Raw genomic sequence first — 26,980 nt, 5'->3', positions numbered from 1 at the left:
TGGGTATCTCTGACAGTCTTCTCTAAGGATGCATTAGTTTGTGGAAGAGGGTCCAAATGCAGCCGACACTATTCTCACCATGAATAGAGACTTGGAAAAGATAGAGAATGAGATGTGGCTGAATATCTCACTTGTTTGTCCCTTAGGAAATCAAGAGGAGAATACATGCTTCATTTTCGTGTTTCTCAACCCATTGCAGAAATCAAGGGATCAGAAGGAGAGAAAATTATACAGGTATGAGCTAGAGTGAAAAAGTCCATATCCCTTAGGCGGTCTTTTCAACACATTAAACCACAGTGAGTGAACATCACAGGCATGAGGGTGTGCCCCACAGGCACGTTACCCATGTATTACTTTTTCTTTGAATACCTAAATTCAGGTGCACACCATGTAATTTGACACAACTGTATTCTCTCTTGTATTTTTTATTGTTGTTTCAGATACTAACAATATGTGAAAATAACATTGTTTACTAATTGTTAGACAACTGGTAAATGCCTCCCCTTCTTCAATGTCTGATCCATCAGTTCCCTGTTCTGCTTTCCTATGGACACCCTCACAGCCAGATGCCATAGTCCTGATTCCTATCTACTGGCTGACACCCCATTGCTGCCTTCCTGGGCCCTGTCCCTATGCCATTGCTACTGATTCAGTGTCTTCTCACCCAGATCTCTCTTTGGTGTTGATTTTCCTTCGCTATATATGCATTGTGTTGTTGGCTGTCACTGAATTTATTTAAAAGTACCATGTGAGGGACAGAGATTATACTATACCCAGATGAATCACTTAATTCTCGTATTCTTGAAACTTAATTGCACATAACTACTGTACTTGGCATTTTTATTTGGATGTGATTCTTTTTGAGCATTGGCTAAGGAAAAAAGAAGAGCTTGCTTTCCTATGAGATTTACATTTCTTCTCCAAGAGAAGAGGTGCTGAAATTATTTATAATATAGATGTTCTGCAATTTCACATCAATCCCTTGAGAATTACATTTCTCACAGGTCTGCTTTCTGCCTATAATTCTAAATATAGTTGACACAGAGTTTATATTTGTGCTGAAAAGGCTGATTTCAAAAGTTCACTTTCTTTCCTGGGAATATTGTGAAGAGTATTAGCAAAGTGCTTCTTTCCTCACCAATTCAGGTCATCAAAATGAGAGTGAACACTCAGTAGACAATATAAACCAACACTCAAGTTTAGTAATTTACATTACTCTCATTATCTCATTTAATCCTAACAACAACACTTTGGTCAGGTACCCTTACTCCCATTTTATGATGATAAAATGGACTTGAAAAAATTACTTTGCTTACCCAGTGTCACTCAGCTGGTAAGTATCAAAAGTTAGACTCAAACACAGTTCTTTCTACAAGTGAATTATTTGCTCTTACACATTATGCTATAGTTGTCTAATATTGCTTTGGTGCTTTCTAAAGTTTTCTTTAATAATATGTTATTAATCAGAGGGGTTGCTGTTTAAAACCACTCCAGTTCAAGATCCAACATGGACATTGGTTTTACAATATCTCTAGAGAGAATTTATTAAAAAGCAGTAAATTAAGCATTTTTACACAGGCGGAATGGGTTTGCCAATAACTCTGGGGAAGCAGAATATTCTTAATCTTTATTTATTTTTTCAGTTACCTAAAATCAGTTGTATAAATCCTAAATGAAGTTATTGTTTTGAAATTTAATTAATTACATACTTATTCTTTTGCCTCTGATATATTTGGCAATTGTGCCTATCCCCCCCAAAAAAGGAAAGAAGAAATACAATAAAAGCATTGATTTCTGAAATATAATTTTAAATCTCTAATCCTAAAAAATAAGCTACTATAAAATGAAATGCTAGTTGTTATTTATAACATTATCCTGGTAAAAAAAAAAAAAAAAAAGCCTGGGGCTTCCCTGGTGGCGCAGTGGTTGAGAGTCCGCCTGCCAATGCAGGCGCGCGGGTTCGTGCCCCGGTCCGGGAAGATCCCACATGCCGCGGAGCGGCTGGGCCCGTGAGCCATGGCCGCTGAGCCTCCGCATCCGGAGCCTGTGCTCCGCAACGGGAGAGGCCACGACAGTGAGAGGCCCGCGTACCGAAAAAAAAAAAAAAAAAAAAAAACCCTAGCTGCTAACTGATATAACACAGTGGCATGAAAGTATATTCATAGAGAGATTAATCTAAAAATAAACAAGAGTTTCTCAGGAGCAAAATGAGCATATGCCTTTATGTTCATAAAGTCTTCAGATTCAAATGTCTGATAAAATGAAAGACAGATTAAGAAAGGTGATTTTTCATTAGATAATGCATAGAAAGTACATGATATAATATCCTGATCACAGTTTTACAAAATTACTATTTATTTTTTCTTTTTCCAAATATTAATGAGTAATGAGAATACCTTACCCCTGGCACTTTTAATCCCTCTTCTCTATTTTGGTCTGTCTGGTTTTGTCCCTTATCATTTATCACAATACAATGTACTACTTATTTTATTTATGTATCTCATTATTGTCTGTCTTGCCATTAGAATGATAGGAATTTATGATTAATTTATTACTACTAGATTCCTAGTGTCTAGAATGATGCCTGGTCCACAGTAGGTGGTCAATAAATTCTAATTGAGTAAATAAATTTGCTTAATTTATAAAGAACTTTGTTGGGAATAATAAAATCAGAGATTTAAAAAAATTTATATCTGAAGAAGTCAGAATAAAAGGGTATTGTTGTGTGGCTGTAATCTAGTAAAATATGGAGCATGAATATGTGGAGATTTATAAATAAAAACAAAGAACTTCAGTGATATAAAAGCACTTTGAGACCAATTTGTATGTAAAAACTAAGCATTTAGCTGTCAGACATTGTGAGCAGTTCACACAGATTTCCCCATGTGTCACACTCTTCCCTCAGGAACCACGGGGGCCATGCGGTATCAGCTGTTTTACTCAGCAGGTGTGATTCAACAGCTCTTTCCGGTAAGGCATGTGCATCTGAGATATTTTCTTTTTTTTTTTAATTCAAGAGATCTAAATGTAATCTGGTAAAATATAGTGGTTCTGTTTACAAAATTCTAAATGCCAGAAGCCATCTATCATTCTAATCATCATCACTGTTTTCCTCCTCATAGCTTTTTCAGAGGAAAGGAGTTTTAAACATGGTAAATGTCGCCATGTCTCAGAACGAGAAAGGAGAAAGGAAATTTAGTTCTGATTTTCTCTTCTCTTGTTTTCTCTAATTTCTTATTAGATAATAGATTTCTTATTAGATCATAAATCTTTTATAAGCCTTTAAATGTATATGGAGGTTAAAAGTGTAGCTTTTGGAGGAAGAAAAAGCTTCACTTGAATTCCAGCTCTGCTGCTGTGGAAACATCTCTGGTGATTTGTCTGTTTGCCCCCTTCCCATCCTTCTCTGTGCTTCTTGAGGCTGAGTTCCAAGGGCTGCAGCTCTTGGGCTGCCAGTTGGGATTGGCCAATGGGAAGTATGAGATGGAGCCTTGCTCCCACCCAGCCTCAGGCATTCTGGCAGTGGTTATGTTCCTCTCACTCACAACTCCTGTTGGTGTGGGTTCTCTTATTCTCAGCTTCTAGTGCTCACAGGGTTCAGATAACACCGTTCTCTCCCCTTGCTCTTTTAAGTGTGGAATATACTGGCTTCCTGCTGTTGTGCCTGCCTGATGTTTAACCACCCCATATTAGTTCCCCTAACCCTGCCCACCACTCTGGATAGAGTCCCTTCTGTAGGGACACACCAACTGAAACATCAGTTTCTTTATGTGTAAATTGGAGGCAATGTCTACCTTTTGGCTTGTTGGGGTGATAAAATGATATCACATATTTAAATTATCTAACACAATGCCTGGCATAAATTGAACTATCTTGGTGGTAACTGCGATGGCAGGGCTAGTAATAATAATGGTTTTTATTATCTAGCCAGAACAGCAATGATTTTAGCAGTTTTTGTGTTTATTGCATACATTTCTCAAGGGGCAGAACACAGATGAGCATGATAAGATTTCAAAAGAAAAAAAATATAACTTTTGTAACTGTTTTTATAATATCAGTGTCTGTGACAGAAACAACAAACAAACACATCTTGGCTCCTAAGGAAGGTAATCCTACAGTCGTATGTCCATGTTGCTGCAAAAGCAGTTATGATGAGTTCAGTGATTGCGTCGGGGTTTGTTGTGGCTAACCGCCAGCCAAATCTTTTCTTCTGAAACTCCATGCACGTATTCCTTGTATCCTAAAACTGAAGTATTGTGTAGGCCACTGACTATTTCCAGAAACTCAAATTGATGCCATCTATTTGAATGGAACAGATGGAAACATCTGTTTCAAATGTTACTCTGGTTATTGTTATAGCCCAGATCCTCAGCATAGAAGACACTGAGATCACTACCCTTTAACTCAAGAATCCTACTTTGAAGCTAGGGCAGTACACACCATGATACACACCAGCTGTATCATAGTGATATTTTCTTCTGTGCTTCAATTTTCATAATTTGAATTAGGACATTGACAGATTTCCATCAGAATCACTATTAAAATGGTGCTCTATAATTCAGAGCAGTTAGAAAACTCTTGGGTCTGTGGACTTGAGTAGTGAGATAAATTGTTGAGAAAGACAATTACTGACTTAATGGTATCATTTTACAAACCAATAAATTAAAATTTGAAAAAATTTTTTTTTTTTTTTGCGGTACCGGGCCTCTCACTGTTGTGGCCTCTCCCGTTGTGGAGCACAGGCTCCGGACGCGCAGGCTCAGCAGCCATGGCTCACGGGCCCAGCCGCTCCGCGGCATGTGGGATCTTCCCAGACCGGGGCACGAACCCGTGTCCCCTGCATCGGCAGGTGGACTCTCAACCACTGCGCCACCAGGGAAGCCCGAAAACATTTTTATGAATAGAAAATAATCTTTCAGTATTGTGTCATGAACTTGAACTAGGATGAGTTAAATGGGAGTGGTGTACTAGTAAGAATTGATGTATTGGAAAAGATACAATTACAGATACAACGTTAATCCAATAGCTAAGTGGATTATCAAGAAAACAAATGAAATGTTTAGATAAGTATATTGGCATGTAGAAATAGAGGTGATTATCATTTCAATCAGTGTCTTAACGTATAAAGATCGTGGTTCATTTTTACAGAAAAAGCTACTTGAGGGCTTCCCTGGTGGCGCAGTGATTGAGAGTCTGCCTGCCGATGCAGGGGATGCGGGTTCGTGCCCCGGTCCGGGAGGATCCCGCGTGCCGCGGAGCGGCTGGGCTCGGGAGCCATGGCCGCTGAGCCTGCGCGTCCGGAGCCTGCGCTCCGCAGCGGGAGAGGCCACAACAGTGAGAGGCCCGCGTACCGCAAAAAAAAAAAAAAAAAAAAAAAAAAAAAAAAAAAGAAAAAGCTACTTGAAAGAAGTAGATTCTAAAATTAGTTTTAAAACTCTTCCCTCAACTGATGAAGGAAAGGCAGGATATAATGTAAGAGATTTGCTTTTCCATGTAAACAATCATTTATGGCCACACGAGACAAGAATTTTGCCATAATATTTATAAATTTGTCAAAGCTTTTGCCATGAAAAGAGGAGAAGAAAAACTGGCATATTAACTCAATTTAAAAGCCACATATCGGGCTTCCCTGGTGGCGCAGTGGTTGAGAGCCCGCCTGCCGATGCAGGGGACACGGGTTCGTGCCCCGGTCCGGGAAGATCCCACATGCCGCGGAGCGGGTGCGCCCGTGAGCCATGGGTGCTGAGCCTGCGCGTCCGGAGCCATTGCTCTGCAATGGGAGAGGCCACAACAGTGAGAGGCCCGCGTACCGCAAAAAAAAAAAAAAAAAAAAAAAAAAAAAAAAAAAGCCACATATCTTCAGCAGCGATATTCATTGAGTAAATTTGCATTTTGTCATCATGTGGCTCATTTTGCTTTTGTTTGCTTGTTTTTGTTTTCCCTAAGGAAATATGCACAGAGCATAGTTTGGACTTGTTTTTCTCCCCCTCTTCCAGAAAAGCATGTTAGGTGGATAAGGACAAGATGGGAGGAGCAAGATTAAATACATGATTGTCGTGTTTATAGTCATCCATCACTTGGGGAGTAACATGCTTTTCTTTTTTCATCAAGTCAAAAAGCAAGGAAATTTAAAATAAAATTAACATAATTTTGTCGATGTGTCAAAGTGAGCTTTTCATATCTGTCTAAAATGTAAATGTCAGTCAAAAAAACAGTTGGATATCATTTTGGTGAATATTTTTCTTTAGTCTCACCAGAAACAAGTTTAACTATCCCCAACTTTTAAAAAAAATTATATATAAGACCTAATTATGCAGGAAAAGATGAAATCATATTGGGTGCCCAATATATAGTATTACTTTTTCTGCTCTGGTATTCTAAAGTAAAGTTGTGTTGAAGGAAAAGTTCTTAAAGAAATCTGATTCCAAGTCCTCTTAAAACAGTTATAATTAAATTCACAACTATCAGAACTAGCCTTGTTTGATAAGAATTGCAGCTAAAATGTTTCCCTTGCTTTCAGTTTCAACTTACTTGCTGCATCTATAAAAGAAGAACAGTGGAAATGTTCTGTTTCCAAAAATAAATAAAGTTCAACTAGTACTTTACTTATTGGTTGTTAAACGGTTGTTTGACTTGAAAAATGTTCAAAATCTATATATGTATGCATTTTATCTCTCACAGAGGTAAGTCAGAGTTAGGAAGACTGAGCATGCTAATTTCTTTTGCAGGGTGGTGCAAATTAATTTGTCCATAAAAAATGTTTTAAATGTTTTTCAATGCATTTACTTCTACAGTAAATTCGTTAAGTAGTATCAAATACATATTCACTAGTAATAATTTATTTTTTCAGAATACAAAATTTCAAAGATTTTTTTCTTGGTTCTGTAGAATTTGCAAGAGCAGGTGACACAGAAACAAGAAAATGTTAACCCTGAAGAACTATGTTATAAAGCTATGTGATTTAGCTACTTCCACAATTTTCTAAAATAAAATCTAAAAATTTTATGAGAATACTTTAGTTATTTTAATAAGTTATAAGTCATTACAAGAATCTTCTAATCTTATTGACACATATTGACACTCTAGTTGTTTCATTAATTTGAACTTGAAATTGTAAGTATGTTCATAAAAGCCTCATTTTTTTTTACAAACAAATATCATCAAAAAGCAATATTTTACAACATCCACTAGGTTGGAGCATGGTATTTTGCTCAATATGGAAAAAATATGGTTCTTACATTTTTGAAGATTAGCAAAATCTCTCTTCTTACAAATGTGGCATCTGAAAACCTCCAACAGGGGAAAATGTCAAAAAAATTCATTTTTCTAATCTATTACAATACTGTTTGCTTCTTGGATGAAGCCAGGTGGTAGGAGATGGGATTGGATAGGTGATTTTGATTAAATATTCTTATATAGGTTTTGAAATTTAAATTATGTGAGTATATTATTGACTCAAAAAGTCAAATTAAAATTTTAGAAAAATGAAAGCATTGTCTCTATTTCAGTTGTTAGTTATTTGTTTTCATAGTTTCACATAGTTTGTGAAGAAGCTACTATACTACCACTTCAAATTAATAGAAATAATAAAATGTTAGCTGGAAGGTTCTAGGAACATTTATCTGTATGTGGGCATAGAGAACTACATAATGCTTAGTGCCATGTCAGTTGGATAAAAGACGACTGTTTTTCCTTCTCCCTAAGGAGGAAAAATGTTAACACAAATCACAAATGCTTAGACCCAGTCAGTGCTTTTGGAAGGAAATACACTATCTTTAAGTTCAAATGATAGTAAAGTCTGAGTCCCTTTATTGTTAATTCCAGATTTATTTCTTTACATTAACCAAGCCCATTAACAACCCTTCTGTTTGTATGTTTTGGGTCCTCTACTGTTTGAACTCAGAACGCAACATCATTTGAATGTTAGAAAACCCTCCCCTTAACGTACAGTGATGCCAGATCAAGACAACTGACAAACATTAGCAAGGTATCTGAATTTGAGATTAACATCAGAGAATGATAGAATGATGGGTACTAATATAATGCTTTTTCCAAGAAACACAAACTACCTTACTTTTAAAATTTAGTCTTTATTCAGATACAGGTATTTGGCAGAAAGTTTCTCAAAAGTTATTGATGTAGACTATAATTTCAAGGAAAATAACTGGCAAAATTTGTTGTCAGTGATGAATTGTAAGTCAAGTGAAAATTAGGATTTTGGAAATTGTACCCACTATTGTGATCCCAATGATTTCTCAAGTCTTAAAGCCTTTCCTTATGAGATAACTATAGGTGGTGATATTAACTAACACATGTAATTAATATTGTATAATGAGATGTGCCAAAACTTGGAAGATTTGCATAAATAAGTGAACCAATATTTTTCCAAATGACCAATGGATAATGTTGCACTATCATGAATGGATAAAACATCCTTTCAGAGTACAAGCTAGATCAGTGGATGTTAGTGTAAAAAGCTTATTGACAGGGTTTCCGTTTCCACATTACTTGTCAAGTTTTGGTGTAGTATCAAGGAATAATATCCACAATTATCTGAAAAATCTATTAAAATTCTCATCCCTTTTCCAACTACATATGTGTGTGAGACTGGATTGCCTTTGCATATGACAGCAACACAATATCTGACTACAAAAGCTGATATGAGTCTCAGGTGCTCTTCCGTTAATCCAGACATTAAAGAGTACTTGAAAAAATGTAAATAATACCTTTCTCATTTCCATTTTGGAAAATATTTTTATAAAATAATATATTTATATTAACATATAATAGGCTTATTTTAAATTTTAAATGAATTAATGAAATTAATTTTTTTTGTTTTACTCTCTAATGTGCTAAATATCAATATATGTAACCTGCATAACCAAAACTCTTTGGAGTCCTCAGCACACTTTAAGCATCTAAAGAGGTCCTGAGAACAAAATTGAGAACTGCTATTCTACAAAATCCTCAACTGAATACAGTGACAAGATTAATTACACAATTTATTTGAGAATATCTATTAAATTGAGATGATCCTAATAACAAATCAATCACTGAACATAGACTGACAATGGGCAGAACATCCCTAAACATCAGTCTGCTTAAATTAAATGAAATTATATATTGCTAATCCCTTTGAAAAGCTAAATAGATAGAAGTTAAATAGATAATACAAGTTAATTAAAAATAACTACCTTTCCAGATATCCTGAATAATTTAACACCCTTTGGTGGTATTATTTACAGTGTTACATTTCTAAGCTTTGTTGTTGTTTTTTCTTGAGTGTTAGATGAAAAAGAAATAGCTAATTTTCATGTTTGCATATATTTGCATATCACCTTTAAAACTTTACTCCTCGGTATGTAAACTAAAAGAAAAAGAATGAATTAGCACAATTTACAGTGATTATATTCACGGCCCATATTCTGCATAAAACACTTAAACTTTTTAATGTTTAATGTAATACAATTTGAAATTGAGAATAGTAGACATGGATACAGATCTACAGTGTAAAACATGTATAAAGAACTCAATATAAGATGCAGATGACCTTGCCCAGGAGGAGGATGGGGTAGCAGGTAAATAAAAGGAATGTAGGAGACAAGACATTCTTTATCTGCCCTAGCTCTGCTGTTAGACAATGTATATTGTAAACATTGATAACCCTAACCTACATATAGATATATATGTCTGCATATTTTCTATATTATACATCAATATTCTATATATTTTATATTAATATTGTATAGTTAACAAACACTTCAAGAGTTCTCAGGGTGGCCTTGACATCTTTGGCAGGTTGCCATCTCTAAAATGCAGTTTAGGTCTCACAATTATTTAAAGCTAGAGTATATTTTGCACTTATCATTTTATTAAAAATCATGGAAACCTGAAAAACTGTTTTTATTAGTGGAAATACAATCGAGACAAAGGCTCAAATCATTGCTCATGCCAAAATCAATGGATAGCCTCAGTAAAGTATTCCATAGATTTAAGCTTAATGCAAGTGTGAAGAAAGAAGGAAAATGGAATGTGTTCAACATACTATGATACATAAACATAAACACACACATAATATATATAATATACAAAAGTAGTATAGGATACTGTGTTTAACAGATGACATGACAGGATGCATTAATAATCAGCCAGGGGATCTATGGAGATATTTGTAAGGACATAGCTTGGCTATAGATTCATTTTAAGGAGAAGATACTCTTGAAATATTTTTTTGGAGGGAGACAAAGTTTGTAAGAACATTTTAAACATGTCTTACTTTCTTCCCTAGTCCATTCTCAAGATATCAGCCAGCGATTCTTCAAACTGCAAAATGAATCAAAATGGACTTTTCAAATATTGCATTTGCACTCAGGATAAAATTCAAAACCTTTATTGCAGTATATGAGGTCAACAACTTGTTTCTTTCCAAGCACTCTGGGCTCGCCCAGAATCCCTCTCCCTTCCCTCACTACAGATGACCAGTGGGATTTGCCCAGTTCTTTTGAATAGGGCATGCCTTTTCCTGTCTCAAAGCATATACCCAAGCCCAGTGCGTCTGTTGGAACCTCTCTCCTTCTCTCTTTAATTTTTACTGATTGATAAATGTTTCCAATTGCCATTCTCCCCCACCAGTACAGCCCTGCTCCAACCTAAATTATTTCCTTTTACCTGATGCTTTCCTAAAAACCTGTGATTTTCTTTCATAATTATTATCACACTATATAAGTTTATACAGTATTGTGAAAGTTTAGTTTGATATCTTTCTCCACTTTGGAGAACGTTTAAATTTTATTCACTGTTGTGTCCTCAGAATATAGAATCTTTCACATAGATAACAGTAATGTGTTGAGTGAATACAAAAATGAAAGTCAATATTACAATCTATGCTTAATTTCTTGCTCAATAACCTGAAGGATGCCCAACTCAGTGCCCTGCAGTTACCATCATTCTTTCTTTTTTCATATGTTGTGTTTGTTCTAACTATATTTATTGAAATATAATCTTTTGTCTTTTAAATTTAATAATAAAAATGCTGCCTTGGGCTTCCCTGGTGGCGCAGTGGTTGAGAGTCCGCCTGCCGATGCAGGGGACACGGGTTCGTGCCCCGGTCCGGGAGGATCCCACATGCCGCGGAGCGGCTGGGCCCGTGAGCCATAGCTGCTGAGCCTGCGCGTCCAGAGCCTGTGCTCCGCAACGGGAGAGGCCACAACAGTGAGAGGCCCGCGTAACGCAAAAACAAACAAAACAAAACAAAAAATGCTGCCTTGCATTTTGAATGCCTGTCCTTTTTTTAAAAAAAAGCTTTATTTAGATGTAATTATATCATAAAATTAACCATTTTAAGTCTATAATTCCAGGTTTTTAGTATAGTTAGAGTTCAACTATCACCCTAATCTAATTTTGGAACATTTTTACCACTTCAGAAGGAAACCCAGCAATCATTAGCAGCCCCTGACAATGCTCCCTCCAATCATAGGCAAACCACAAAGCCACTTTCTGTCTCTCTGTATTTCTTCTGGAAATTTCATATGAATGGAATCATACAATATGTGATCTTTTGGGACTGGCTTCTGTTTTTCTGTTTAATTCATTTTCTTAGTCACTGATTTTTATTTACTTTTACAAAGATACCAATCTGTGATTGATTGGGAGTTTAAAAAGAGGGTCTTTATCCACAGGTAGGTTGAGAAGCACTATTTTGACAAATATGTATACATTGTGCATGTAATTGCTGGACAAATGACCAATTAGATCATTAGACGTCTTAAATATGTTCATATATATGATTAAAAGCAACCAAAACACTCTTGTACATTTGACTTTCAAAAAAGCCTTCAGAAACCCATGATAGGTGAAAGCAAGATACGACTCCTACGTGGGTACTGTCTGGGTGCGAGAGTTGTAACGCAGGCAGCCTCTCTGAGATCTCCTCGACCAAAGCTCTAAGCACTAAAATGTTTATCACAGATGCCGTCAGGTCATCCTAATTAAGCAGCATGTGTGTGTGTGTGTGTGTGTGTGTGTGGAATTTTTAAAAAAGATTTCTTCTACCTGTGATAGTTTACTTTTCTCAGATATGTACATGTACTTGCATTTGTATATAATTTTTCAAACTTTATTTTCCAAAATATTTGAAGGCAAATCTTCATGCAGCAGACGTTAGACTCAAAGGCTATGGTAGTGACTGCATAGAAGGTATGTCTGAGTAAAGCATGCATAGTGATGACATTCTCCAGAAAATCAAGAAAGATTTGCTAGCAGAGTAGAGGCTTATCTGTGATTAATGTATATCAAAAAAAAAAAAAAAACTTATCTAAACACAAAGAGAAAGGGATAGACGTGGTCATTTCATAGAATCCAAAAGTTGGTAGGTTATTTAGGATTATTCTTGTTTGAAGTGTTACTTATTTAACTGACAAAATAAAGGCAAGGGAAACGTTAGCTCAGTATTCTGTATTCTACATCTAATTAAAATTGTGCTTACTGTCTGCCACTGACTATTCTATTTTAAATATGCTAAACTTTTAGTTCTTACAACAGTCCCATTTCTGTCATTCCAATTAAAAATTGTGTCACATGTACTAAGTGGTAGAATGGGCTTCAGAACACACAGACACACAGACACACACACACACACACACACACACATGCGCGCACGCAGGGGTTTATATATTATTCACTGAATTCACTAGCAAAGAAGAAAAAATGTCACAACCCAATCTCTTATGCTTGGTTCCAGGGTAAAATATTCTCAGAATGTGAGATGATTTTTTTCTCCTCTACACAAGCAATGTAAACACAAATAGTACTTGTAGGGTATCTTCCAAAAGGTTTTGTTAAAACAATGGATTGTGAGATGAGTCCATCCGAAAAATTGTTGCAACTATAACTAAAATGCCTCTAGTGGATAAACTGTATAACCAAACTAAAATTAAACTTATCTTTTTATTTGAAGATTCTCATCACGACGAAAATTCAAATTGATTTCTTTTATTTATTTATTTATTTTTGGCTGTGTTGGGTCTTCGTTGCGGGCTTTTCCCTAGTAGCAGCCAGCGGGAGCTCTCTTCATTGCAGTGCATGGGCTTCTCATTGTGGAGGCTTCTCTTGTTGCAGAGCACGGGCTCTAGGCACGCGGGCTTCAGTAGTTGTGGCGCACAGGCTTAGTTGCTCCGCGGCACGTGGGATCTTCCCGGACCAAGACTTGAACCCATGTCCCCTGCATTGGCAGGCGGATTGTTAACCACTGCGCCACCAGGGAAGCCCTCTAATTGATCATTTCTGAAATTGAGATAAGTATGTAATTTGGAGTCTCAAAGAACAAATATTACAAGAGCCTCCCCAAAATTGTTCTTTGGATTATATTATTTCTATACGACAAGCCAGGCCTATTAAACTGATGTTGACTCTTTTTAAATTAAAAACAAAACAAAATCCTAGAAAGAATACTTGTCAAAGTAAAAATTTTTGTTTTCCTCTATGAAAATCTTCCTTCAATTGTCTCTGCATTTCAGATGTGAAATTCCATCTTCTCTGGGCCCCTAAACAACTTAAATGCCCTACTAATACTTTCATATCCTTGCTTCATAGGTATCAATCAATACTATCAAAGGAAAAAATAAGAGGAAATGTTCGAATTGATAAATGTGTTCAACTCACAAGAGAGAGGAACACTGAACTTTCCTATGAGAAAAACTGTCCTTTCCATGAGCTTTAAATGCATGAATCTCCTGGGCACATGAAGAAATTGGTAAAAACAGCAGCATCAGCTACTTCTACTGATAACTTGCTTTGATCGTGCTACGTAACTATCCCTTGTCTCAGGCTGAACTTTACATAAATAGTTAAGTATAAATTACTAGGACATGAGATTTTCTTTTCTATCAGTTGGGGATATTTTAGTTATTATCAAAGAATAGCCTGAATAAATAGTCACATTGTTGTTTAGTTTAATAATTATATATTTTAATTATTTTTCAAGATTTTGCAGTCCTTGATGATGCGTGTTTCTAAAGTTTACAAGAACATTACGGTACTTGAAATGGTAGGTTCTTTTAGAACAAGCATAATACATTAATTACATATCTCTAAAAGGGATACACAAAGATGATGAATAGATTCATAGCAATTAAGGCCAATTTATTTCCACCAAATAGATAATTTCAGGTCTATTACTAGTTTTCTAATTCTTTAAAAATCTTAAAACACTGTTAACTTTGATCAAATTATTTTTTAGCAACTACTAAGATAATCAATGTTCATGTTTCCCCCTTTTCATGATTAATGTAGCTAAATATGGCTTTGGATTTCTTACAGTGAGGTATTTTTGTATTCCTAGAATGAACGCTGTTCAGTCATGGCCACTGGTCTTTGAAAATATTTCTGAATTTTAATTGCTAACATTTTATTTGGGAATTTTTTTCCTAGTTTCCAAAATATTGGTGTTTTGTGTGTGTGTGTGTGTGTGTGCGTGTGTGCATAACCTGCATGGTAAGTTAATAAGACTTCAAAGTATCAGTTCTATTTTTAAAAAAATTTTATTGGATTATAGTTGACTTAAAATGTTGTGTTAGTTTCAGGTGTACAGGAAAGTGATTCAGTTATACATATATTCATTCTTTTTTCAGATTCTTTTCTCATATGGGTTATTATAGAATACTGAGTAGAGTTCCCTGTGCTATACAGTAGGTCCTTGTTGGTTATCTATCTTATATATAGTAGTATGTGTATGTTCATCCCAAGGTCCTGATTTATCCCCCCACCCACGTTTCCCCTTTGGTAACCATAAGTTTATTTTCTGTATCTGTAAGTCTGTTTCTGTTTTGTAAATAAGTTCATTCGTATCATTTTTTAAAATTGATTTCACATATGAGAGATATCATATGATATTTGTCTTTCTCTAACTTACTTCACTGAGCATCATAATCTCTAGGTCCATCCATGTTGCTGCAAATGGCATTACTTCTTTCTTTTTTACTGCTGAGTAATAGTCCATTGTATATATATACCACATCTTTCTCCATTCCTCTGTCAATGGACATTTAGGTTGCTTCCATGTCTTGGCTACTACAAATAGTGCTGCAATGAACACTGGACTGCATTTATCTTTTCAGATTATGGTTTTCTCTGGATATATGCCCAGGAATGGGATTGCTGGATCATGTTGTAGTTCTATTTTTAGTTTTTTAAGGAACCTCTATGCTGTTTTCCATAATGGTTGTACCAATTTACATTCCTACCAACAGTGTTGGAGGGTTCCCTTTTCTCCACACCCTCTCCATCATTTACTGTTTGTGGACTAGTTCTATTTTTTATGACATGTAATTAATTTCTGCTTTAATTTGTTCTATTTAATATTATTTTCCTAATTTTATTTATTTATATTACAGTTTCCTGAGTTAAATCTTTTATTATTTATTTTTTTGTTATTATAACAATTTTTTAAAGTTTTTAAGTTATGAATTTTTCACTGACTATAGATTTGTCCTTATTCTAAAAATTTATTGACCTATGCTCGTTGAACAACAAATTTGTCTTTTTATTCAGTTCTTTTAAATTATACTGATTAATGTTCTTGAAAAATAATTGATTAAATGGTCTTTATTAGTTTTTGTCATTCATTCTTCATTTATATGTTACACCTCTCTCATTAGAGCTATTACCAAATTTAAACCTAATTTGGGGAAGTACAGTGTCAATGTTAAACTTAAGAGTTCTAATATCAATTCTACTTTTGAAAAAAAACATAGTAATTATTACATTACTCCAAAAATTGGTTTGGGGAGCAGTAAAAGTGACTTTGTTTCCTATTTACAAAATACAACTTTAAAAGGTAATTTTTTTATTTACAAAATATAATTTTACAAAAATCACTTCAAAATGGATTAAAGACTTGAGATCTGAAAACATAATAGTCCTAGAAGTAAACATACCCTCTTTGATATCAGTCTTAGTAATGATTTTTTGGACTTGACACCAAAATCAAGGTAACCAAAGCAAAAATAAACAAGTGAAATAAAATCAAACTAAAAAGTTTCTACACAGTAAAGGAAACCAGAAACACCTATTTTTTTCTGGCAGGGGGGCTCCCTTTTGCTTGGAGTATCATCTTCCATCCCTTCACTTTAGCCTATGTTTGTCTTTAGAGCTGAGTTGAATCTCCTGGATGCAGCACATAGTTTGGTCTTATTATTATTATTATTATTTTTTGCGGTACGCGGGCCTCTCACTGTTGTGGCCTCTCCCGTTGCGGAGCACAGGCTCCAGACGCGCAGGCTCAGCGGCCATGGCTCACAGGCCCAGCCGCTCCACAGCGTGTGGGATCTTCCCGGACCGCGGGCACGAACCCCTGTCTCCTGCATCGGCAGGCGGACTCTCAACCACTGCGCCACCAGGGAAGCCTCTGGTCTTATTTTTTAACCCATCTAGCAACTCTGTGATTTTTGATTGGTAAAGTCAATCCATTTAATTTTCAGTGATTAATAATAAATGAGGACTTAGTACTGACATTTAATCTTTTGTTTTCCGGTTGCTCTTTATTTTCATTGTTTCTTTTTCCTTGTGGTTGTCTGCCATTTTAGTGTGGTGGTTTTCTATGATGTTTTTATCAGTTTCCTCTTTTTTGATGTTTTGTGTCTCTGCTCTAAATGCATGTTTTGTGGTTACCGTGAGGTTTGTATATAATATCTCATAGATAAAATAGTATTTTTTCTGCTGATAGCATCATCTTATCTTCATTTGTCTATATGGGCTCTGTCCTTTTCCTCTTCCCCTTCTATGTTTTTGTAGTCTCAAATTATTCCTTTTAATGTTGTGAGTTCATTACCAAATTGAAGTAGCTATAGTGATTTTTACTACCTTTTTCCCTTTAAGCTTTATGCCATAATTAAGTGCTTAACAACCTATTCTGATGTAGAGTTGCAATTTTCTGATTCTGCCCGGTGTATTTATTACCTTCATCAAAGCTTTGTGTACTTTTGCCTTTTTGTTTCAGGTAGAAGAGCTCCTTTCAACATTTCTTTGTAAGGAAGTTTTAGTGATAATGAACTCTCTCGCTTCTGTTTGTCTGGAAAAGCCTTTTTTTTTTTTCTCCTTCATATCTGAAAGATAACTTTTCTGATAGACTATTATGGGCTGACAGTATTTATCTTTCAGTATTTTGAGTATGTTACATTACTCTGTCCTGGCCTGTAGAGTGTCTGCTGAGAAATCTTCTGACAGCCTGATGGGGATTACTGTCTTTTTTTCCCCTGGCTGCCTTTAAAATTCTTTATTTTTCATGAACTTCTGACTGTTTTAAGCTAATGTGTCTTGGAGAAGGTCTTTTTGCACTGAGGTTATTAGGTGTTCTCTAAGCTTCATGAACTTGTATATCCAGTTTATTCCCCAGGTTTAGGAAGCCCTCAGCTATTATTTCTTTATAACTCTTTGCTCCTTTCTCCCTTTCTTCTCCTTCTGGGATACCCATTATTATTATGTTACCCTTCCTAATAGAGTCATGTAGTTCTTGCAGATTTATTTTTTTCACATCTTAATTTTCTATTCCCTTCTACCTGTATCACTTCTAGATTTCTGTCTTCAAGCTCATAATTCTCTCTTGCATATATTCTGCTATTTCTACTGCTTTCTTATGCATTCATCTCATTTATTGCGTTTTTCAGCTCGAGAATTCTATCTGGTTCTTTTTTAGAGTTTTGATTTCTTTTGTAAAATATTCCTTATGTTCCTTAATTTTATTCCTGAGCTCATTGAACTGCCTTTCTGAGTTTTCTTGTAGCTTATTGACTTTCTTCATGACAGATATTTTGAATTCTCTATCAGATCGCAATATTCTGTGACTTTGTAAGTTTGGTTTCCTGAGAATTGTCATTTCCTTTTTGTAGTACTGTGTTACCGTGGTTTTTCATGGTGCTTGATGTGTTGTTCTTCTCCTCGTGCATTTAATGTAAGGAACACCTTCCTTATTTAGATAAAGCTTTTTTTTTTTTTAATTTTTTAACTTCGACTCTAACCATTCAACAGGTTGGTAATTAGAAACCTTTCTTTTGCTTTTCAGTAGGTGGCGCTACAGCACAAATTTTTGGTTCCACTTACCTGCGCTGCCTCTGGCTATATTTGAGAATCTACACTTTTCACCTTCCACTGCCACTGCCAGATGTGTCGCTAGTTCTCTCCTTGTCTTTGAATGTGCCTCTGGGGTTGCTGGTGCCTTGCTGCTGCTGGTGCTGCTATAGCTGGCATCACCACTGGGAGTGCAGGGATGGCAGGTGCCTCCGCCACGTCCAGGGTTGTGGGCATCTATTCCTTTCTGGGGTCGTAAGGTTTCCGAAGGCCACCAAAGCAGGCAGGCGCCAGAGTCATATGTGCAGCTGCAGCTGGAGAGACAAGGTTGTGGCCCCACCAGTGGTGTTGCCCAATTCCCTATAGGCACCGCTGTGGCCAGGAGGCCAGAGCAGTGTGCCGTTACTGGGTTTTCTGGGGCTGTAGGCTTACCACCTGGGCTGGGGCACTGGGATCACTGGCATTGCCTCCACCGTTTCACATCCTCTGTGTGTTCCAGTCTACAACCTCAATGTACAGATGTGCAGAACTCTCTGGTGTCCTGGTGTGTTGAGAAAGAGAAACCGTTCCTGACTGCAGAAATTAACTTGGTTTGTAAATAGTTTTTTTTTTTTTTAACATCTTTATTGGGGTATAATTGCTTTACAATGGTGTGTTAGTTTCTTCTCCACAACAAAGTGAATTAGTCATACATAAACATATGTTCCCATATGTCTTCCCTCTTGTATCTCCCTCCCTCCCACCCTCCCTATCCCACTCCTCCAGGCTGCCACAAAGCACCGAGCCAATATCCCTGTGCCATGCGGCTGCTTCCCACTAGCTATCTACCTTACTACGTTTGTTAGTGTGTATATGCCCATGACTCTCTCTCGCCCTGTCACAGCTCACCCTTCCCCCTCCCCATAACCTCAAGTCCATTCTCTAGGAGGTCTGCGTCTTTATTCCTGCCTTACCCCTAGGTTCTTCATGACATTTTTTTCCCTTAAATTCCATATATATGTGTTAGCATATGGTATTTGTCTTTTTCTTTCTGACTTACTTCACTCTGTATGACAGACTCTAGGTCTATCCACCTCATTACAAATAGCTCAATTTCGTTTCTTTTTATGGCTGAGTAATATTCCATTGTATATATGTGCCACATCTTCTTTATCCATTCATCCGATGATGGGCACTTAGGTTGTTTCCATCTCCGGGCTATTGTAAATAGAGCTGCAATGAACATTTTGGTACATAATTCTTTTTGAATTTTGGTTTTCTCAGGGTATATGCCCAGTAGTGGGATTGCTGGGTCATATGGTAGTTCTATTTGTAGTTTTTTAAGGAACCTCCATACTGTTCTCCATAGTGGCTGAACCAATTCACATTCCCACCAGCAGTGCAAGAGTGTTCCCTTTTCTCCACACCCTCTCCAGCATTTATTGTTTCTAGATTTTTTGATGATGGCCATTCTGACTGGTGTGAGATGATATCTCATTGTAGTTTTGATTTGCATTTCTCTAATGATTAATGATGTTGAGCATCCTTTCATGTGTTTGTTGGCAGTCTGTATATCTTCTTTGGAGAAATGTCTATTTAGGTCTTCTGCCCATTTTTGGATTGGGTTGTTTGTTTTTTTTGTTATTGAGCTGCATGAGCTGCTTATAAATTTTGGAGATTAATCCTTTGTCAGTTGCTTCATTTGCAAATATTTTCTCCCTTTCTGAGGGTTGTCTTTTGGTCTTGTTTATGGTTTCCTTTGCTGTGCAAAAGCTTTGAAGTTTCATTAGGTCCCATTTGTTTATTTTTGTTTTTATTACCATTACTTTAGGAGGTGGGTCAGAAAGGATCTTGCTGTGATTTATGTCATAGAGTGTTCTGCCTATGTTTTCCTCTAAGAGTTTGATAGTTTCTGGCCTTACATTTAGGTCTTTAATCCATTTTGAGCTTATTTTTGTGTATGGTGTTAGGGAGTGATCTAATCTCATACTTCTACATGTACCTGTCCAGTTTTCCCAGCACCACTTATTGAAGAGGCTGTCCTTTCTCCACTGTACATTCCTGCCTCCTTTATCAAAGATAAGGTGTCCATATGTGCATGGGTTTATCTCTGGGCTTTCTATCCTGTTCCATTGATCTATCTTTCTGTTTTTGTGCCAGTACCATACCGTCTTGATAACTGTAGCTTTGTAGTATAGTCTGAAGTCAGGGAGCCTGATTCCTCCTGTTCCTTCTTTCGTTCTCAAGATTGCTTTGGCTATTCGGGGTCTTTTGTGTTTCCATACAAATTGCAAAATTTTTTGTTCTAGTTCTGTGAAAAATGCCAGTGGTAGTTTGATAGGGATTGCATTGAATCTATAGATTGCTTTGGGTAGTAGAGTCATTTTCACAATGTTGATTCTTCCAATCCAAGAACATGGTATATCTCTCCATCTATTTGTATCATCTTTAATTTCTTTCTTCAGTGTCTTATAATTTTCTGCATACAGGTCTTTTGTCTCCTTAGGTAGGTTTATTCCTAGATATTTTATTCTTTTTGTTGCAATGGTAAATGGGAGTGTTTTGATTTCACTTTCAGATTTTTCATCCTTAGTATATAGGAATGCCAGAGATTTCTGTGCATTAATTTTGTATCCTACCACTCTACCAAATTCATTGATTAGCTCTAGTAGTTTTCTGGTAGCATCTTTAGGTTTCTCTATGTATAGGATCATGTCATCTGCAAAGAGTGACAGCTTTACTTCTTCTTCTCCGATTTGGATTCCTTTTATTTCCTTCTTCTCTGATTGCTGTGGCTAAAACTTCCAAAACTATGTTGAATAAGAGTGGTGAGAGTGGGCAACCTTGTCTTGTTCCTGATCTTAGTGGAAATACTTTCAGTTTTTCACCATTGAGGATGATGTTTGCTGTGGGCTTGTCATATATGGCCTTTATTATGTTGAGGAAAGTTCCCTCTATGCCTACTTTCTGCAGGGTTTTTATCATAAATGGGTGTTGAATTTTGTCAAAAGCTTTCTCTGCATCTATTGAGATGATCATATGGTTTTTCTCCTTCAATTTGTTAATATGGTGTATCACATTGATAGATTTGCATATATTGAAGAATCCTTGCATTCCTGGAATAAACCCCACTTGATCATGGTGTATGATCCTTTTAATGTGCTGTTGGATTCTGTTTGCTAGTATTTTGTTGAGGATTTTTGCATCTATGTTCATGAGTGATATTGGCCTGTAGTTTTCTTTCTTTGTGACATCCTTGTCTGGTTTTGGTATCAAGGTGATGGTGTCCTCGTAGAAGGGAGTTTCGGAGTGTTCCTCCCTCTGCTATATTTTGGAAGAGTTTGAGAAGGATAGGTGTTAGCTCTTCTCTAAATGTTTGATAGAATTCGCCTGTGAAGCCATCTGGTCCTGGGCTTTTCTTTGTTGGGAGATTTTTAATTACAGTTTCAATTTCAATGCTTGTGATTGGTCTGTTCATATTTTCTATTTCTTCCTGATTCAGTCTTGGCAGGTTGTGCATTTCTAAGAATTTGTCCATTTCTTCCAGATTGTCCATTTTATTGGCATAGAGTTGCTTGTAGTAATCTCTCATGATCTCTTTTATTTCTGCAGTGTCAGTTGTTACCTCTCCTTTTTCATTTCTAATTCTATTGATTTGAGTCTTCTCCCTTTTTTTCTTGATAAGTCTGGCTAGTGGTTTATCTATTTTGTTTATCTTCTCAAAGAACCAGCTTTTAGTTTTATTGATCTTTGCTATTGTTTCCTTCATTTCTTTTTCATTTATTTCTGATCTGATTTTTATGATTTCTTTCCTTCTGCTAGCCTTGGGGTTTTTTTGTTCTTCTTTCTCTAATTGCTTGAGGTGCAAGGTTAGGTTGTTTATTCGAGATGTTTCCTGCTTCTTAAGGTGGGCTTGTATTGCTATAAACTTCCCCCTTAGAACTGCTTTTGCTGCATCCCACAGGTTTTGGGTCGTTGTGTCTCCATTGTCATTTGTTTCTAGGTATTTTTTGATTTCTTCAGTGATCACTTCATTATTAAGTAGTGTATTGTTTAGCCTCCATGTGTTTGTATTTTTTACAGATCTTTTCCTGTAATTGATATCTAGTCTCATGGCTTTGTGGTCAGAAAAGATACTTGATACAATTTCAATTTTCTTAAATTTACCAAGGCTTGATTTGTGACCTAAGATATGATCTATCCTGGAGAATGTTCCATGAGCACTTGAGAAAAATGTGTATTCTGCTGTTTTTGGATGGAGTGTCCTATAAATATCAATTAAGTCCATCTTATTCAATGTATCATTTAAAGCTTGTGTTTCCTTATTTATTTTCATTTTGGATGATCTGTCCATGGGTGAAAGTGGGGTGTTTAAGTCCCCTACTATGAATGTGTTACCGTCGATTTCCCCTTTTATGGCTGTTAGTATTTGCTTTATGTATTGAGGTGCTCCTATGTTGGGTGTATAAATATTTACAACTGTTATATCTTCTTCTTGGATCGATCCCTTGATCATTATGTAGTGTCCTTCTTTGTCTCTTTTAATAGTCCTTATTTTAAAGTCTATTTTGTCTGATTTGAGAATTGCTACTCCAGCTTTCTTTTGGTTTCCATTTGCATGGAATATCTTTTTCCATCCCCTTAGTTTCAGTCTGTATGTGTCTCTAGGTCTGAAGTGGGTCTCTTGTAGACAGCATATATAAGGGTCTTGTTTTTGTATCCATTCAGCTAATCTGTGTCTTTTGGTGGGAGCATTTAGTCCATTTACATTTAAGGTAATTATCAATATGTATGTTCCTATTCCCTTTTTCTAAATTGTTTTGGGTTCTTTATTATAGGTCTTTTCCTTCTCTTGTGTTTCTTGCCTAGAGAAGATCCTTTAGCATTTGTTGTAAAGCTGGTTTGGTGGTGCTGAACTTTCTCAGCTTTTGCTTGTCTGTAAAGGTTTTAATTTCTCCATCAAATCTGAATGAGATCCTTGCTGGGTAGAGTAGTCTTGGCTGCAGGTTTTTCTCCTTCATCACTTTCAGTATGTCCTGCCACTCCCTTCTGGCTTGTAGGGTTTCTGCTGAGAGATCAGCTGTTAACCTTATGGGGATTCCCTTATGTGTTATTTGTTGTTTTTCCCTTGCTGCTTTTAATATGCTTTCTTTGTATTTAATTTTTGACAGTTTGATTAATATGTGTCTTGGCGTATTTCTCCTTGGATTTATCCTGTATGGGACTCTCTGTGCTTCCTGGACTTGATTAACTATTTCCTTTCCCATATTAGGGAAGTTTTCAACTATAATCTCTTCAAATATTTTCTCAGTCCCTTTCTTTTTCTCTTCTTCTTCTGGAACCCCTATAATTCAAATGTTGGTGCGTTTAATATTGTCCCAGAGGTCTCTGAGACTGTCCTCAGTTCTTTTCATTCTTTTTTCTTTATTCTGCTCTGCAGTAGTTATTTCCACTATTTTATCTTCCAGGTCACTTATCCGTTCTTCTGCCTCAGTTATTCTGCTATTGATCCCATCTAGAGTACTTTTAATTTCATTTATTGTGTTGTTCATCGTTGCTTGTTTCATCTTTATTTCTTCTAGGTCCTTGTTAACTGTTTCTTGCATTTTGTCCATTCTATTTCCAAGATTTCGGATCATCTACTATCATTATTCTGAATTCTTTTTCAGGTAGACTGGCTATTTCCTCTTCATTTGTTAGGTCTGGTGTATCTTGCTCCTTCATCTGCTGTGTGTTTTTCTGTCTTCTCATTTTGCTTATCTTACTGTGTTTGGGGTCTCCTTTTTGCGGACTGCAGGTTCGTAATTCCTGCTGTTTTTGATGTCTGTTTCCAGTGGCTAAGGTTGGTTCAGTGGGTTGTGTAGGCTTCCTGGTGGAGGGGACTAGTGCCTGTGTTCTGGTGGATGAGGCTGGATCTTGTCTCTCTAGTGGGCAGGTTCACATCTGGTGGTGTGTTTTGGGGTGTCTGTGGCCTTATTATGATTTTAGGCAGCCTCTCTGCTAATGGGTGGGGTGGTGTTCCTGTTTTGCTAGTTGTTTGGCATAGGTTGTCCAGCACTGTGGCTTGCTGGTCGTTGAGTTAAGCTGGGTGCTGGTGTTAAGATGGAGGTCTCTGGGAGATTTTCGCCGTTTGATATTATGTGGAGCTGGGAGGTCTCTTGTGGACCAGTGTCCTGAAGTTGGTTCTCCTACCTCAGAGGCAGAGCCCTGACTCCTGGCTGGAGCACCAAGAACCTTTCATCCACACGGCTCAGAATAAAAGGGAGAAAAAGTAGAGGGAATTAGTAGAAGTATGAGGAAAGAAAGAAGGAAAGGAGGGAAGGAAGGAAGGAAGAAAGAAAGAAGCAAAGAAGGAAAGAAGGCAAGAAGGAAAGAAAGAAGGGACGGAGGGAGGGAGGAAGGAAGGAGGGAAAGAAGGAAAAAGACAAAGAAAGAAGATACAGTAAAAATAAAATAAAGTATAATAAAGTTATTGAATTAAAAAATTCTTATTTAGAAAAAAAAAAGGGACGGATAGAACCTTAGGACAAATGTTGGAAGCAAAGCTATACAGACAAAATCTTACACAGAGGCATACACATACACCCTCACTAAAAGAGGTAAAGGGGGAAAAATCATAAATCTTGCTGTCAGAGACCACCTCCTCAATTTGGGATGATTCGTTGTCTAAAGGAGGGAAGAAAGGAAGGAAAGAAAGAAAGAAGGTAAAGTATAATAATGTTATTAAAATTAAAATTGATTATTAAGAAAAAAATTTTAAGAAAAAACCATGGATAGAACCCTAGGACAAATGGTGGAAGCAAGACTATACAGACAAGATCTCACACAGAAGCATACACATACACACTCACAAAAAGAGGAAAAGGGGAAAAAATCATAGATCTTGCTCTTAAAGTCCACTTCCTTAATTTGGGATGATTGGTTGTCTATTCAGGTATTCCACAGATGCAAGGTATATCAAGTTGATTGTGGAGCTTTAATCCGCTGCTTCTGAGGCTGCTGGGAGAGGGTTCCCTTTCTCTTCTTTGTTCTTACAGCTCCCAGGGGCTCAGCTGTGGATTTGGCCCTGCCTCTGCGTGTAGGTCGCTGGAGGGCGTCTGTTTTTTGCTCAGACAGGACGGGGTTAAAGGAGCCGCTGATTCGGGGGCTCTGGCGCACTCAGGCCGGCGGGGAGGGAGGGGCACGGCGTGCAAGGTGGGCCTGCGGCGGCAAAGTCCAGCGTGACTTTGCACCAGCCTGAGGCCCGCCGTGCGTTCTCCCGGGGAAGTTGTCCCTGGATCCCGGGAACCTGGCAGTGGCGGGCTGCACAGGCTCCGTGGAAGAGGGGTGTGGAGAGTGACCTGGGCTCGCACACAGGCCCCTTGGTGGCGGCAGCAGCAGCCTTAACATCTCCCGCCCGCCTCTGGGGCCCGCGCTTTCAGCCGCGGCTCGCGCCCGTCTCTGGGGTTCGCGCTTTTAGCCGCGGCTCGCGCCCGTCTCTGGAGTTCCTTTAAGCAGCGCTCTTAAACCCCTCTCCTCACGCACCAGGAAACAAAGAGGGAAGAAAAAGTCTCTTGCCTCCTCGGCAGCTCGAGACTTTTCCTGGACTCCCTCCTGGCCAGCCGTGGTGCACTAACCCCCTTCAGGCTGTGTTCACGCCGCCAGCCCCAGTCCTCTCCTGGCGCTCCTACCGAAGCCCGAGCCTCAACTCCCAGCCCCGCCCGCCCCGGCAGGTGAGCAGACAAGCCTCTCGGGCTGGTGAGTGCCGGTCAGCACCGATCCTCCGTGCGGGAATCTCTCTGCTTTGCCCTCCGCACCCCTGTTGGTGCGCTCTCCTCCGCGGCTCTGAAGCTCCCCACCTCTGCCACCCGCAGTCTCCGCCAGTGAAGGGGCTTCCTAGTGTGTGGAAACCCTTCCTCCTTCACAGCTCCCTCCCACTGGTGCAGGTCCCATCCCTAGTCTTTTGTCTCTGTTTTTTCTTTTTTCTTTTGCCCTACCCAGGTACGTGGGGAGTTTCTTGCCTTTTGGGAGGTCTGAGGTCTTCTGCCAGCGTTCAGTAGGTGTTCTGTAGGAGTTGTTCCACGTGTAGATGTATTTCTGGTGTATCTGTGGAGAGGAAGGTGATCTCCGCGTCTTACTCTTCCGCCATCTTCAAGGTCCCCCCTGTAAATAGTTTTTTAAAGCCCTTTCTCCAGCACAAAAGTATGTAAAGACATTATGTCATCTTTAAGTAAAATTTATTTTGTGTTAGCTTTTTCACTAAAAAAAATGCCATATCTAAATTTATATGTAAAAAGTTTTAAATAATCAACTTTAAGGATATTTGCTTTTAGAAAATATCAATTGTGTAAAATATTATTCATCTACATTGTGAAAGACTTAATAGGTTTCTTTTCTTTCGGGTCAAGAGCTTTTGCCATTTGAAGTAGTGCCCATTAGCCTAAGAGTATTGATCTTTTCAACAACTACAGTAGACAAAAGGCAAAATCCTTTCTCTTCAACTTGAGTAAACATTCTAGGCAAAAAAATTCAGAAACATATGAACAAAAATTATATGTATAAACTTCTAAAAATATATAAACTTTTAAAAGCTACTGAGATAACTTTTAGTGTTTTTGTTTTCTTTTATTGGGGGAAAAAAGCTACAAGGCATGCTCTATCTTCAAAAAAATCTGTCTACTGAAATCACATTGAAATATATTAGCAGCTCTGCACCCATATTTTATAAGTTTACAAGACTATAATTCCAACTTTGCTTCAAAAACATAGCATCAGCAAAATACCCTCTTGTTTACATCAGTTTATGTATTCAATTAAACCACCTGGTTTTACAACAGCAAAACATTTCTACACAGTTCACAAGCCCCATCAAAGAGGAATAGTTTTGTGAAACCCAGGTGTAAGAGTCCCACTGTTTTTAAATGTATGATTTAACTGGAATTATTGAAAGGAAAGGATTGCA

At 37.4% G+C, this 26,980-nt stretch overlaps 1 long non-coding RNA gene across 1 annotated transcript in view; it reads left to right on the top strand.

Moving 5' to 3' along the window:
- The first annotated feature begins 206 nt into the window (after positions 1 to 206).
- The window catches only part of LOC141275967 (uncharacterized), a 28,844-nt gene continuing 2,070 nt past the window's right edge, over positions 207 to 26,980 (top strand). Inside the window, exons 1-2 of the long non-coding RNA XR_012324656.1 lie at positions 207 to 234; positions 2,906 to 2,970. This is a non-coding gene — a long non-coding RNA (uncharacterized lncRNA). The remainder of the gene's footprint in view (positions 235 to 2,905; positions 2,971 to 26,980) is intronic.

The sequence above is a fragment of the Tursiops truncatus genome, chromosome 12, assembly GCF_011762595.2.
Source record: "Tursiops truncatus isolate mTurTru1 chromosome 12, mTurTru1.mat.Y, whole genome shotgun sequence".
NCBI lineage: Eukaryota > Metazoa > Chordata > Mammalia > Artiodactyla > Delphinidae > Tursiops > Tursiops truncatus.
This window is presented reverse-complemented; position numbering and strand designations above follow the sequence as displayed.